Raw genomic sequence first — 14,387 nt, 5'->3', positions numbered from 1 at the left:
AAAGAGCTGACTCATTTGAAAGGACCCTGATGCTGGGAAAGATTGAAGGTGGGAGAAGAAGGGGATGACAGAGGATGAGATGGTTGGATAGTATCACTGACTCGATGGACATGAGTTTGAGTAAACTCTGGGAGTTGGTGATGGACAGGGAGGCCTGGTGTGTTGTAGTCCATGGGGTTGCAAAGATTTGGACATGACTAAACTGAACTGAACTCCTAATTTAAAAAATCAGAAAAACAATAATATGAGAATTCAGATTCTGGTCCCTAGACAGATAAAGATTCCTCCATTAAAGAGGAAAAAATAAAAGAGAGAGAGAGAGAGCTGGAGGAGATGCGATGAAAATGTAGGGATTGGAGAAGGAAGCTGAATGGTAAGGAAGGGTGACATGAGCCCTGATTTCTGGGCCCTGTGTCCTATTCAAGACAAATCTCTGGACTCAAAATCCCAAAGAGAAGAAGATGCACAGCGAATCTGGGAAGAATGTGTCAGCATGATGGTGAGTTCAGTACCTCAACACAGCATGGCATCCCACACTCGTACACAGACCACTGAAGGGGCCAACCAGACAGGAAAGAGAGATGTGTCAGACATGACTGTGTGGACTAAGGACTAGGTAAGACGATGGACATCGATGCAGATATTTGTGAGGACAAGTGACAGGAAGGGTCTACTCTCCTCAGATGGAGTAGAGGGGATTGTTTTTTATCCTTCCAGTTTTACTGAGATACAACAGACATACAGCACTATATAAATTTAAGGTAAACAGCAAAATGATTTTTTTTCAGCATAACGTTTTGACTGACATACATCATGAAATGATTATCACAAAAATTTAGTGAACATCCATTACCTCAGTTCAGTTCAGTTCAGTCACTCAGTTGTGTCAGACTCTTTGCGACCCCATGAATAGCAGAACGCCAGGCCTCCTTGTTTATCACCAACTCCGGAGTTCACTCAGACTCACATCCATTGAGTCAGTGATGCTATCCAGCCATCTCATCCTCTGTCGGCCTCTTCTCCTCCTGCCCACAATCCCTCTCAGCATCAGAGTCTTTTCCAATGAGTCAGCTCTTCACATGAGGTGGCCAAAGTACTGGAGTTTCAGCTTTAGCATCATTCCTTCCAAAGAACACCCAGGACTGATCTCCTTCAGAATGGACTGGTTGGATCTCCTTGCAGTCCAAGGGACTCTCAAGAGTCTTCTCCAACACCACAGTTCAAAAGCATCAATTCTTCGGCCCTCAGCTTTCTTCACAGTTCAACTCTCACGTCCATACATGACCAGTGGAAAAATCATAGCCTTGACTAGACGGACCTTTGTTGGCAAAGTAATGTCTCTGCTTTTTAATATGCTATCTAGGTTGGTCATAACTTTTCTTCCAAGGAGTAAGCGTCTTTTAATTTCATGGCTGCAATCACCATCTGCAGTGATTTTGGAGCCCCCAAAAATAAAGTCTGACACTGTTTCCACTGTTTCCCCATCTATTTCCATGAAGTGATGGCACCAGTATCCATGATCTTCGTTTTCTGAATGTTGAGCTTTAAGCCAACTTTTATACTCTCCTCTTTCACTTTCAGAGATTATAGATTATTTATGTACAATAATCATGAAACATGTTTATGATTTTTGAAGCTTAGTTCAGTCACTCAGTCATGTCTGACTCTTGAAGCCTCATGCACTGCAGCATGCCAGGCTTCCATGTCCACCACCAAAACACGGAGTTTGCTCAAGCTTATGTACATTGAGTCAGTGATGCCATCCAGCCATCTCATCCTCTGTTGTCCCCTTCTCCTGCCTTTAATATTTCCCAGCATCACGGTCTTTTCCACTAAGTCAGTTCTTCACATCACGTGGCCAAATATTGGAGCTTCAGCTTCAGTATCAGTCCTTCCAGTGAATATTCAAGACTGATTTCCTTTAGGATGGACTAGTTTGATCTCCTTGCAGGGCAAGTGACTCTCAAGATTCTTCCCCAACTCCACAGTTCAAAAGCATCAATTCTTCAGTGCTCAGCTATCTTTATGGTCCAGCTCTCAAATCCTTACATGACTACCTATGCTATGGAAAAAACATAGCTTTGACTAGACAGACCTTGTCAGTAAAGTAATGTCTCTGCTTTTTAATACACTGTCTAGGTTAGTCATAGCTTTTCTTTCAAGGAGTAAGCGTCTTTTAATTTCATGGCTGCAGTCACCATCTGCAGTGATTTTGAAGCTCAGGAAAATAGTCTCTCACTGTTTCCACTGTTTCCCCATGCATTTGCCATGAAGTGATGGCACCAGATACCATAATCTTCATTTTTTGAATGTTGAGTTTTAAGCCAGATTTTCCACTTTTATCTCTCTTTTTCATCAAGAGGCTTTTTAGTTCCTCTTCACTTTCTGCCATAAAAGAGTGATGTCATCTGCATATCTGAGGTTATTGATATTTCTCCCGGCAATCTTGATTCCAGCTGGTGCTTCTTCCAGCCCAGCGTTTCTCATGATGTACTCTGCATAGAAGTTAAATAAGCAGGGTGACAATATACAGCCTTGACGTACTCCTTTCCCTATTTGGAGCCAGTCTGTTTTTCCATGTCCAGTTCTAACTGTTACTTCCTCACCTGCATATAGGTTTCTCAAGAGGCAGGTCAGGTGGTCTGGTATTCCCATCTCTTTCAGAATTTCCCATAGTTTATTGTGATCTACACAGTCAAAGGCTTTGGCATAGTCAATAAAGCAGAAATAGATGTTTTTCTGGAACTCTTTTGCTTTTTCCATGATCCAGCGGATGTTGGCAATTTTATCTCTGGTTCCTCTACCTCGTCTAAAACCAGCTTGAACATCTGGAAATTCACGGTTCACATATTGCTGAAGCCTGGCTTGGAGAATTTTGAGCATTACTTTACTAGCGTGTGAGATGACTGCCATTGTGCGGTAGTTTGAGCATTCTTTTGCATTGCCTTTCTTTGGTATTGGAATGAAAACTGACCTTTTCCAGTCCTGTGGCCACTGCTGAGTTTTCCAGACTTGCTGGCATATTGAGTGCAGCACTTTCACAGCATCATCTTTCAGGATTTGAAACAGGTCTACTGGAATTCCACCACCTCCACTAGCTTTGTTCATAGTGATGCTTTCTAAGGCCCACTTGACTTCACATTCCAGGATATCTGGAAAAGAAAAAGGGAAAAAATGTCCTTGTGATGAGAACTCTTAGGGTTACTCTCTTAACTTTCATATACAACATATAGCAGTGCTAATTATGTTAATCATGTGGTATATTACAGCCCTAGTACCCATCTGTCTTACAATTGAAAATCTATACATTTTGATCACCTTTATCCAATTGCCTCTCCCCGACCTCTCCTTCTGGGCTACGAGTTTGTTTCTTTAGTTTTGTTTTTTTTTGTTTTTTTTTTTTTCATATAATTGACCTACAAACATAATGTTAATTCTTGGTGTGCAACATATTGAGTTGATATTTCTATGGATTATAAAATGATCACCACAATAAGTCATCAGTCATCATACAAAGATATTACATTACTACTGACTATACTATCCAGGCTGTACATTTCATCCCCAGGACTCATTTGTTTTGTAACTGGAAGTCTGTACCTCTTAATCTCCCACACCTATTTCTCTAATTTCTTCCACCCTGCCAGACTGGCAGACTACAAATAGATATCAAACCAAGATATAAAATATATAAGAATTATAGACAGAATTAAGAATTAAAATAACAAAAACAAAAAATTATACATGTGGACACACAAAATAGATCTTGCCTACCTAAACTGAACCCTGAAGAGCAAGCATATCTTGCACACCTGGTTATCAGGGGCAATGCCATTCCATGATAAGCATTCAAAAAAATGGCTTTTCCTAAGAAAAATCAAAGATTTTATAGGTAGAAAAAAAAATTTCTCAAAATTCTCAAGGGAATTCTGGGTAACTCAGTAATTCAGACAAGTTTCTTTCATGAAGAAAGACATCAATATTAATGCATTCTAGGTCTAAGTATTTCACACTCTAAGTGGAAAAAAAGGTGTGTTTAATTATAAATCTATTACTATAAAAGTTACATCATTACAACATCTAGGCTTAAAATTGTCATTAATGAGCTATTTTTTTAATTACAAACATAATGAGAACCTTGATATTAATTTTAAATATATTGGCTATATTCTAGATGAAATGACTTTTTATGAGGCTCATATTATTCTTAGTCCTTAGACTCCCATAAATTTCATAGAGCATTAGAACATCAATTTTAAATTGGCAAATATGCTAGATCACTAGCTATATGTGTCTAATTTGGCTGATAATCAAAGGCATATATAGCTCATTTTTTACAGAATTGCATTCAATTAGCTGAAATTACAATTTCAAGCTAGTTGAATGCACCAGCCATACTCTTATTACCCTCTAATAAATGGTCTCCACACAGCCTCACTTAGAGGAGAGATATGCTGAGAGGAATTCATACATATAGGAAATAAATTCAATCAAGAGATCTATTTCACCTGTGCCCTCCTGCTAAGTCGCTTCAGCCAGGTCCAGCTCTTTGCGACCTTATGGACTACAGCCTGCCAAGTTCCTCTGTCCATTGGATTCTTCAGGCAAGAATACTGGGGAGGGTTGCCATGCCCTCCTCTAGGGAATCTTCCCGACCCAAGGATCAAACTCCTTTCTTCTGCGGCTCCTGCTTTGGCAGGTGGGTTCTTTAACAACAGCGCCACCTGGGAAGCCCATGTTTCACCTTGGGCTTCATTAGAGGTCCTCTCAAAAAGTAATCGGGAGCGACTTTCCTGGTGGTCCATTGGTTGACTCCAGACTCCCAAATCAGAGAGCACAATTGAATCCCTGGTCAGGAAAGCGCCCACATGCCACATAATAAGGCCAAAAAGAAGTTGCCTGGAGACTTGACAGAAGCTGGACAGACCCCTGGTTTGGTGTAGCAAACACACGGCACCCAGTTCCCTGAAGCCAGGAGGACTGCACAGGGCACTGACAAGCTGCTTGGCCAAGTTTACAACATGAAAAGAACCTGAAGAAGCAGCTCCATATGCGCAAGTAGCCTCACACGCAGGAAAACCAGGTGTCATGTTGCTATATGGTTTCACATGGACTGTGAGGTCTCACGTGGACTATAAACGTGGTAAGCCTCAGTCTGTGCCCGCTGAGCTGGCAAATGCACAGAGAGCAAGCACAGCGCCTAGTCAATGACTGGCAGTGAACAGGGGGGGTCTACGCCTCCACCAAATGTGGGCACACGCCCCACCCAGCCAGCAGAGCACTGTGCTTGGGCCCTCAGAGCAGAGTCTTAAAGGGGGATGTCTCTCCCACTATCCTGGTCTACCCTCCATCTTTGCGCCTTCTGGCAGAATTGTAATTAAAAATAACATCACCATTTAAAATGGTAATTAAAAATACACTCACACTTTTGTGGTAACTAGTCCCAATTGGCAGTATCAAGTTTCTACATGGCCAACATTTTAAAATATAAGTACCTAAGGTGTTAATGTTCATGGTGGGTGCTGCTCAGTTGCTTGAGTCGTGTCTGATTCTTTGCAATCCCATGGACAGTTGCTGGCCAGGGTTTTCTGTGTCTATGGGATTATCCAGACAAGGATACTGGAGGGAATTGCCACGCCTTCTGAGGGGAATCGTTCATGGTTCAGTTCAGTTCAGTTCGGTGGCTCAGTCGTGTCGACTCTGTGACACCATGGACTCTAGAGGGACCAGGCTTCCCTGTCCATCACCAACTCCTGGAGCTTGCTCAAATTTATGTCCATCGTGTTAGTGCTGCCATTCAACCATGTCATCCTCTGTCCTCCCCCTCTCCTCCTGCATTCAATCTATCTCCACATCAGGGTCTTTTACAGTGACTCAGTTCTTCCCATCAAGTGGCCAAAGTATTGGAGTTTCAGCTTCAACATCAGTCCTTCCAATGAATATTCAGGACTGATTTCCTTTAGGATAGACTGGTTGGATCTCCTTCCAGTCCAAGGGACTCTCAAGAGTCTTCTCCAACACCACAGTTCAAAACCATCAATTCTTCTGTGCTCGGCTTTCTTTATGGTCCAACTGTCACACCCATATATGACTACTGGAAAAACCATAGCTTTGATTAGACAGATATTTGTCAGCAAAGTAATGTCTCTGCTTTTCAATATGCTGTCTAGGTTGGCCATAACTTTCCTTCCAAGGGGTAAGCGTCTTTTAATTTCATGGCTGCAACCACCATCTGCAGTGATTTTGGAGCCCAAGAAAATAAAGTCTGTCACTGTTTCCAATGTTTCCCCACCTATATGCCATGGAGTGATGGGACTGGATGTCATGATCTTCATTTTTTGAATGTTGAGCTTTAAGCCAGCTTTTTCACTCTCCTCTTTCACTTTCATCAAAAGGCTCTTTAGTTCCTCTTCACTTTCTGCCATAAGGGTGGTGTCATCTGCATATCTGAGGTTACTGATATTTCTCCTGGCAATCTTGATTCCAGCTTGTGCTTCCTCCAGCCCAACATTTCTCATGATGTACTCTGCATATAAGTTAAATAAGAAGGGTGATAATACACAGCCTTGGCATACTCCTTTCTCAATTCGGAACCAGTCTGTTGCTCCATGTCCCACTGTAACTGTTGCTTCTTGACCTGCATACAGATTTCTCAGGAGACAGGGATGTTGTTCTGGTATTCACATCTCTTGAAGAATTTTTCAGTTTGTTTTGATCCACAGAGTCAAAGGCTTTCGTGTAGTCAATTAAACAGAAGTAGATGTTTTTCTAGAATTCTTTTGCTTTTTTGATGATCCAACAGATGTTGACAATTTGATCTCTGGTTCCTCTGCATTTTCTAAAACTAGCTTGAACATCTGGAAGTTTGCAGTTCACATACTTCCAGAAGAAGCCTGGCTTGGTGAATTTTGAGCATTACTTTACTAGCATCTGAAATTAGCGCAATTGTGCAGTAGTTTGAACATTCTTTGGCATTGCCTTTCTTTGAAATTGGAGTGAAAACTGACCTTTTCCAGTCCTGTGACCACTGCTGAGTTTTCCAGATTTGCTGACATATTGAGTGCACTTTCACAGCATCATCTTTTAGGATTTGAAATAGCTCATCTGGAATTCCATCACCTCCACTAGCTTTGAATGTAATGAGGCCTACTCAACTTCACATTCCAGGATGTCTGGGTCATGAAGATCTTTTTTGTGTAGTCTGTGTATTCTTGCCACCTCTTCTTAATATCTTCTGCTTCTGTTAGGTCCATACTATTTCTGTCCTTTATTGTGCTCATCTTTGCATGAAATGTTCCTTTGGTATCTCTAATTTTCATGAAGAGATCCCTAGTCTTTCCCTCTTGTTGTTTTCCTCTATTTCTTTGCATTGATAACTGAGGAAGACTTTCTTATCTTTCCTTGCTATTCTTTAGAACTCCACATGGTATATCCAACTAAATTTGTTAAATTTAAATTTGAACAACAAAGGATATGGTAACAACAACAGCAAAAAAAGGCGCCAGTTTGGGAAAGTTCCCAGTTTCAGTTTGAGTCACCTAAAACCCTAAAGCCATTTTATTTATTTATTTTTTTAGCTTTATTGTCTTATTTATTTATTTATTTATTATTTTACCTTACTATACTGTACTGGTTTTGCCATATATTGACATGAATCTGCCACGGGTGTACATGAGTTCCCAATCCTGAACCCTCCTCCCACCTCTCTCCCCATATCATCTCTCTGGATCATCCCAGTGCACCAGCCCCAAACATCCTGTATCCTGTATCGAAGCTAGACTGGCGATTCGAAGGATTAGAATTGGCAATCCTTTCTTTTGCGAAAGAAAGATTACCAAGTAAAATTTTCATGGGTCTTTTCTTCTTTATTCTCCTGTAGCCAACCTGGAGTACTTCAGAGCTTCCTCTTTTTTGAATTATGACAGAAATGTTCACTTGCCAGCAGCTGACCACATGGACGGATGCTTGGAGAAGGATCTGGGCCATTTGCCCCTAGCAAATAAGGTTTTGTAAGAATCCAAATTTGAGTCAGGACTGGGAGAGGGAGTAAGGATGCAGTAGTGGGCTTGAGGACTGGGGTTGAAGATGCATGCAAGCTGTAAATCTCATTATCATTTTCAGGGTGATAAAGGACAAAAAGAGAATGTGAAGTAAATCTCTAAATTCCCCCAGGGAGTCAAGTGTGACAATTCTGTAAATTTTCCATTATGTAAAATTTTATTTTCACATATGAAAACAAGAAAATATGCAAGAAAAATGCAGTTATTTCCTTTTAACACAATCATGATTAAAATAAACTACCTGGTAGGCTGTAATCCAAAAAGGGCCCAAAGCAACTGACTACTCACACATATATAACACTTGGTCATTCAACAAACAAATATCTGAAAACTGGGTACAATGATAAACAGGAAACATACTGTTTCTAATTTTCATGAAATGTATAGTCCAGTAATATGTGTGTCTGTGTTTGGGGGATAGAGTAGGGCTTAATCAATTTCTTCATTCATTGAACTAATACTTATCAAATGATAACAATACACTAGACCTATTTTTGTTGTTACTGCTGTTCAGTAGATAAGTCATGTCTGACTCTTTGCAACCTCGTGAACTGCAGCATGCCAGGCTCCCTGTCCTTAACTATCTTTCAGAGTTTGTTCAAATTAACATCCACTGAGTCAGTGATGCTAGCCAACCATCTCATCCTCTGACACCTCCTTCTCCTCCTGCCCTCAATCTTTCCCAACACCAAGGTCTTTTCAAGTGATACAGCTCTTCACATCAGGTGGCCAAAATATTGGAGTTTCAGCTTCAGCATCAGTCCTTCCAATGAATTTTCAAGGTTGATTTCCTTTAGGATGGACTGGTTTGATCTCCTTGTAGTCCAAGGGACTCGTAAGAGTCTTCTCCAGCACAACAATTTTAAAGCATCGATTCTTTGGTGCTCAGCCTTCTCTATGGTCCAACTCTCAGATCTGTACATGACTACTGGACAATTCATAACTTATACTATACAGATCTTCATCAGCAAAGTGAAAAGTCTTCTTTTACATGCTAGCAATAAACACATCTCCTTTTCTTGGGATGACTCACATTCTAATGAGATAAACAATAAATAAGCAAATAGCATTTATGGTATTAGTAAATCCTATTAGGAAAATAAAAAGCAAGAGAATGATAAGACTGTGTGATTTCTGCATGAGCTCATGCTATTTAAGATTTTACAATTTGGTGGTTTAGGGCAGCTCCTTTTTGGAGGTGATGTTTCAGCAGAAATCTTAATAAAATTAGGAAATGAGTCATTGGAATATATAAGGAAGAAACATTTGGAGCAGAGACCCTGAGTTGGAACTACACTTACATGTTTAATATTATGAATTACAAATTTATTGAGTATGCAACTTATTGAACTCTAACTATATGCCAAGAAACAAAGATGCAGTGTAAGTAAACTAAAAATAAATGAAGTCCTAACTCTCAAGAGGTATGTTATCCCTCAAGGATTACAACAGAAACAGATACTAATGCAAAGCTCTGTCAGCCTAATCAACTCCAGGTTGTTGGGAAAATTGTCTTAAATATCTGATAAAGTGAATATGTGGAATAAATTAATACCATTAAGGAGCACAAGAAACTGGAATCTGCAAAGTTAAATCAGCTCTAAGAAAGATATGACCATTAGAAACAAGAGTATTGAAATGTCATCAGTAGGTGGATAGGTTTAATTCATTTCAGTTCAGTCGCTCGCTCGTGTCCAACTCTGTGCGACCCCATGAACCAGAACACGCTAAGCCTCCCTGTCCATCACCTACTCCCAGAGTTTACCCATCTCATAGGAACTGAGTCGGTGATGCCATCCAACCATCTCATCCTCTCTCGTCCCCTTCTCCTTCTGTCCTCAATCTTTCCCAGCATCAGGGTCTTTTCAAATGAGTCAGCTCTTCACATCAGATGGCCAAAGCATTGGACTTTCATCTTCAACATCAGTCCTTCCAATAAACATTCAAGACTGATGTACTTTAGGATGGACTGGTTGGAACTCCTTGCAGTCCAAGGGACTCTCAAGAGTCTTCTCCAACACCACAGTTCAAAAGCATCAACTCTTCAGCACTCAGCTTTCTTTATAGTCCAACTCTCACATCCATACATGACTACTAGAAAAACCATAGCCTTGACTAGATGAACCTTTGTTGGCAAAGTAATGTCTATGCTTTTAAATATGCTATCTATGTTGATCATAACTTTCCTTCCAAGGAGTAAGCATCTTTTAATTTCATGACTATAATCACCATCTGCAATAATTTTGGAACCCAAAAAAATAAAGTCTGGCACTGTTTCCACTATTTCCCCATCTATTTGCCATGAAGTGATGGGACCAGATGCCATGATCTTCGTTTTCTGAATGTTGAGCTTTAAGCCAAATTTTTCACTCTCCTCTTTCACTTTCATCAAGAGGCTCTTTAGTTCTTCTTCACTTTCTGCCATAAGGGTGGTGTCATCTGCATATCTGAGGTTATTGATATTTCTTCTGGCAATCTTGATTCCAGCTTGTGCTTCTTCCAGCCCAGCGTTTCTCATGATGTACTCTGAACTTAAGTTAAATAAGCAGGGTGACAATATATAGCCTTGATGTACTCCTTTTCCTATTTGGAACCAGTCTGTTGTTCCATGTCCTGTTCTAACTGTTGCTTCCTGACCTGCATACAGGTTTCTCAAGAGGCAGGTCAGGTGGTCTGCTATTCCCATCTCTCTCAGAATTTTCCACAGTTTATTGTGATCCACACAGTCAAAAGCTTTGGCATAGTCAATAAAGTAGAAACAGATGTTTTTCTGGAACTCTCTTGCTTTTTTGATGATATAGTGGATGTTGGCAATTTGATCTCTGGTTCCTCTGCCTTTTCTAAAACCAGCTTGAGCATCTGGAAGTTCACAGTTCACATATTGCTGAAGCCTGGCTTGGAGAATTTTGAGCATTACTTTACTAGTGTGTGAGATGAGTGCAATTGTGCAGTAGTTTGAATGTTTTTTGACATTGCCTTTCTTTGGCATTGGAATGAAAACTGACCTTTTCCAGTCCCATGGGCACTGCTGAGTTTTCCAAATTTGCTGGCATATTGAATGCAGCACTTTCACAGCATCGTCTTTCAGGATTTGAAATAGCTCAACTGGAATTCCATCACTTTCACTAGCTTTGTTCATAGTGATGCTTCCTAAGGCTCACTTGACTTCACATTCTAGGATGTCTCGCTCTAGGTGAGTGTGAGCGATAACACCATCATGATTATCTTGGTCATGAAGATGTTTTTTGTACAGTTCTTCTGTGTATTCTTGCTACCTCTTAATATCTTCTCTTCTGTCAGGTCCATACCATTTCTGTCCTTTATGGAGCCCATCTTTGTGAAATATTCTCTTGGTATCTCTAATTTTCTTAAAGAGATCTCTAGTCTTTCCTATTCTGTTGTTTTCCTCTATTTCTTTGCATTGATTGCTGAGGAAGGCTTTCTTATCCCTCCTTGCTATTCTTTGGAACTCTGCATTCAAACGAATATATCTTTCCTTTTCTCCTTTGCTTTTCACTTTCTTTTCACAGCTATTTGTAACGCCTCCTCAGACAGCCATTTTGCTTTTTTGCATTTCTTTTTCTTGGGGATGGTCTTGATTCCTGTCTCCTGTACAATGTCACGAATCTCCACCCATAGTTCTTCAGGCACTCTGTCTATCAGATCTAGCCCCTTAACTCTATTTCTCACTTCCACTGTATAATCGTAAGGGATTTTATTTAGGTCATACCTGAATGGTCTAGTGGTTTTCCCTACTTTGTTCAATTTAAGTCTGAATTTAGCAATAAGGAGTTCGTGATCTGAGGCACAGTCAGCTCCCGGTCTTGTTTTTGCTGACTGTATAGAGCTTCTCCATCTTTGCTGCAAAGAACATAATCAATCTGATTTCGATGTCTACCATCTGATGATGTGTATGTGTAGACTCTTCTCTTTGTTGTTGGAAGAGGGTGTTTGCTATGACCAGTGCATTCTCTTGGCAGATCTCTATTAGCCTTTGCCCTGCTTCATTCTGTACTCCAAGGCCAAATTTGCCTGTTACACCAGGTGTTTCTTGACTTCCTACTTTTGCATTCCAGTCCCCTATAATGAAAAGGACATCTTTTGGGGGTGTTAGTTCTAGAAGGTCTTGTAGGTCTTCATAGAACCTTTCAACTTCAGCTTCTTCAGTGTTACTGGTTGGGGCATAGACTTGGATTACCGTGATGTTGAATGGTTTGCCTTGGAAACGAACAGAGAGCATTCCGTCGTTTTTGAGATTGCATCCGAGAACCGCATTTTGGACTCTTGTTGACTATGATGGCCACTCCATTTCTTCTAAGGGATTCCTGGCCACAGTAATAGATATAATGGTCATCTGAGTTAAATTCACCCATTCCAGTCTATCTTAGTTCGCTAATAGAATGTCGATGTTCACTCTTGCCATCTCCTGTTTTACCACTTCCAATTTGTCTTGATTCATGGACCTAACATTCCAGGTTCCTATGCGATATTGCTCTTTAAAGCATCGAACCTTGCTTCTATCACCCACCCCATCCACAACTGGGTGTTGTTTTGCTTTGGCTCCATCTCTTCATTCTTTTTGGAGTAATTTCTCTACTGATCTCCAGTAGCATATTGGGCACCTACCAACCTGGGGAATTCATCTTTCAGTGTCCTATCTTTTTGCCTTTTCATACTGTTCATAGGGGTCTAAGGCAAAAATATTGAAGTGGTTTACCATTCCCTTCTCCAGTAGACCACATATGACCATTAGGAACAAGAGTATTAAAATTTCATCAGTAGGAGGATGGGTACAGGAGAAAACAGATTTTTTGAAAAGGCATAATGAGTTTTAAAAAAAAGTACTGTTAGAAGCAAATTTGGTTACAATGGTGTCATGTAAATACTAGTCATCATTGATTAAAAAATTACACAAATTATTTATATGTCTGAGAAATCTGTATGCAGGTCAGGAAGAAACAGTTAGAATTGGACATGGAACAACAGACTGGTTCCAAATAGGAAAAGGAGTACATCAAGGCTGTATATTGTCACCCTGCTTATTTAACTTCTATGCAGAGTACATCATGAGAAACGCTGGACTGGAAGAAACACAAGCTGGAATCAAGATTGCCGGGAGAAATATCAATAACCTCAGATATGCAGATGACACCACCCTTATGGCAGAAAGTGAAGAGGAACTAAAAAGTCTCTTGATGAAAGTGAAAGAGGAGAGTGAAAAAGTTGGCTTAAAGCTCAACATTCAGAAAACGAAGATCATGGCATCCAGTCCCATCACTTCATAGGAAATAGATGGGGAAACAGTGGAAACAGTGTCAGACTTTATTTTTGGGGGCTCCAAAATCACTGCAGATGGTGACTGCAGCCATGAAATTAAAAGATGCTTGCTCCTTGGAAGAAAAGTGATGACCAACCTAGATAGCATGTTCAAAAGCAGAGACATTACTTTGCCAACTAAGGTCCATCTTGTCAAGGCTATGGTTTTTCCTGCGGTCATGTATGGATGTGAGAGTTGGACTATGAAGTAGGCTGAGTGCTGAAGAATTGATGGTTTTGAACTGTAGTGTTGGAGAAGACTTTTGAGAGTCCCTTGGACTGCAAGGAGATCCACCAGTCCATCCTAAAGGAGATCAGTCCTGGGTGTTCATTAGAAGGACTGATGCTGAAGCTGAAACTCCAGTACTTTGGCCACCTCATGCGAAGAGTTGACTCATTGGAAAAGACTCTGATGCTGGGAGGGATTGGGGGCAGGAGGAGAAGGGGACGACAGAGGATGAGATGCCTGGATGGCATTACTGACTCAATGGACATGAGTCTGAGTGAACTCCGGGAGTTGGTGATGGACAGGGAGACCTGGCGTTCTGCTATTCATGGGGTCACAAAGAGTCGGACACGACTGAGCAACTGAACTTAACTGATACTTTCCCTATCAATGACTAATGTCTTCATTGTGCACTTAGTAGGACTGTTAAGACAATTAAGAACTTTTAAAACAATAGATTCCTAAGTTTTCTGTTATTAACAATCTAAATCATACAACTTTATGGGAGAAGTAAACCAATTCAGGCATTCCAAATAGTTTTATTAGACATTCTTCTATTTCTGGTTTCACTAAGTAATCTATCACCTTCTGAGAAAATAGAAGGGTTTTGAAGGTCATCATAAATAATCTATTACCTTATCAAAGGGAATATTTTTGCCACATGCATGTACAAACATAAGTTCTGACTTGTCAAAAAGATGTGATATAATGGGGCTGAAATTGCTGAGGTTACTTATCTCTTTTATTTCTAGAATATCTCAAAGAACTCAGCCAAACTTTTGTGC

General features: G+C 40.4%; 1 pseudogene; it reads left to right on the top strand.

Annotated features, from left to right (window-relative positions):
• LOC106503794 overlaps window positions 625-14,387 on the top strand; it is a 135,278-nt pseudogene continuing 121,515 nt past the window's right edge.

This window comes from Capra hircus, chromosome 1 (assembly GCF_001704415.2).
Source record: "Capra hircus breed San Clemente chromosome 1, ASM170441v1, whole genome shotgun sequence".
Taxonomy (NCBI): Eukaryota; Metazoa; Chordata; class Mammalia; order Artiodactyla; family Bovidae; genus Capra; species Capra hircus.
The sequence above is the reverse complement of the archived record's forward strand: the minus strand, read 5'-3'. Positions and strand labels throughout refer to the sequence as shown.